This window comes from Lotus japonicus, chromosome 4 (assembly GCF_012489685.1).
Source record: "Lotus japonicus ecotype B-129 chromosome 4, LjGifu_v1.2".
In the NCBI taxonomy this organism is placed as follows: Eukaryota; Viridiplantae; Streptophyta; class Magnoliopsida; order Fabales; family Fabaceae; genus Lotus; species Lotus japonicus.
The window spans coordinates 41686125-41688101 of NC_080044.1; the positions used below are offsets into that span (position 1 = coordinate 41686125).

At 42.5% G+C, this 1977-nt stretch overlaps 1 non-coding gene across 1 annotated transcript; it reads right to left on the bottom strand.

Annotated features, from left to right (window-relative positions):
- Window positions 1–1284: 1284 nt before the first annotated feature.
- On the bottom strand, window positions 1285–1391 carry LOC130716455 (small nucleolar RNA R71). Its single transcript, XR_009012067.1, has one exon. It is a non-coding gene; the product is annotated as a small nucleolar RNA R71 (small nucleolar RNA).
- Window positions 1392–1977: the final 586 nt, after the last annotated feature.

Sequence of the window (1977 nt, forward strand, 5' to 3'; positions counted from 1 at the left end):
AAAGTGCTTAAGATAAGAGATAGAAAAGCACACAAGGATTTTATCCTGGTTCACTTGATGAATCACTCAAGCTAATCCAGTCCACCCGTTAAGGTGATTTCTTCCTTCTTAGAATGAAGGCAATCCACTAATCAGGTAATTGTTACAACTGCACTTGAAACCTACAAGTGACTAACACTACACTGACTTAGCTCACACTAAGATTCACTCTCTTAGTCTTCTCTAGGATCCGATCAACCTTGATCTCCTAAAGGTAACTAAACAACTGTTTAAGAAAGAATGTTTACAAAGAGATTGCTTCTAAAAAGCTTATAGTAAACACAATGAATTCAAGATGAAAGAATGCTTAGAAAGTTTGAATATAGCTTGCGTGTGTGAGATTCTTCCAACCGCATCTTTCAATCTTCAGCCTCTATTTATACTCCAAGGATTAGGGTTTGAACGCTACATGGGAATGCTACCGTTGGAGGGCAGTTCTGGAATTTCCAACTTCTGCTGTGGCTGAGAATGTTAGGTAGGTCGTCAGGATAGTACATTTGCTTTTGTACTTTGGATAGTGACTTGACCTTTAACCTAGTAGACTTCTGATCAGAGGAATGCTTCATGTTGGAACTTGTGAAGCTCGTTGATCAGAGTCAGAGGGAAGCATGGATCCTCTGACCATTGTATCTTCTGATTCTGAACTCAGAGCGAAGTACTTGGTCTTCAGAGCCATCTTGCTTCTGGACTTCAGAGTCTCCACTTTTCAGCTTCTGGATCTTCAGAGTCTTCTACACCATCAGAACATCTGAACCTTCAGAGTGTCTGGGTTGTCAGAACGTCTGGATCCTTAGAACTTCAAGTGACTGAGTCCATATCAGAGCTTGTTTGACTTCAGATCTTCTGAAGCTTTTCTACTGTTCAGAGTGAACATAGAGATTGCGAAGGCGTTGCTTGGGACACTCTTGAGCACAGTGCTTCTGATTTGTGTGAGATGGGATTAAGGTCAGAGCCTATAAAAGCACACTCAGAAAAACACGTTAGAGTATCAAAATTGTTCATACTAAAATGTTAACTTGTAATCATCAAAACATAGAGTTGTACTACTCGATCAAAACTTGATCTTACAACACTTACCGGGTGAACAATGTTCCGGCGGATGCAATTCGGTTGAGCTTGTTTCCATTTTCTTTGAAGGACACCGCTGAGGAATGGCTGAATTCTCAACCTCGAGGGAGCTTCACTACTTGGGAAGACTTAGCGGAAAAGTTCACAACAAGGTTCTTCCCAAGAGCCCTTTTGAGGAAATTGAAAAAAGACATCATGAATTTTGTGCAACCCACTGAAGAAAATCTCTATGAAGCTTGGGAGCGCTTCAAGAAGCTCTTGAGGAAATGTCCTCAACACAATCTCACCCAAGCTGAATTGGTTGCAACATTTTATGATGGTCTACAATACTCTTGGAGGTTTGGCCTAGATGCGGCTTCAAATGACGAGTTCGATGCTCTTCCCCCACAAGCGGGGTATGACTTAATAGAAAAGATGGCAGCGAGAGCCATGAACTCTGAAAATGATCGCCAAACCCGAAGGAGTAAGCTTGAAGTGGAAGCTTACGACAAGCTCTTGGCCTCCAACAAGCAACTCTCCGAACGCATTGCGGAGATTCAAAATCACATAAAGGCGACCAATTTGGTCGGTGCTACAACAGCCAAAGTGGAGTGTGTGGCTATTGGAGGGCCCAATGTTAGTGAATTTTGCACCATTACTAGTCAGGGTTTCCGAGGTCAAAGCTCTGGAATTTCTCAACAAGTCTAAGAGCAAGTTGGTGAAAATGATGGTGGCAAGAAGAGCTTAGAGGAGCTATTGGAGAGTTGCATCAACCGCATGAACAACAATCATAAGAACCAAGAGGCGGCTATCAAGAACTTGGAGAACCAACTTGGCCAGCTAGCCAAGCAAATTGCCGAAAGGCCTCAAGGTAAATTTCCTTCCGATACT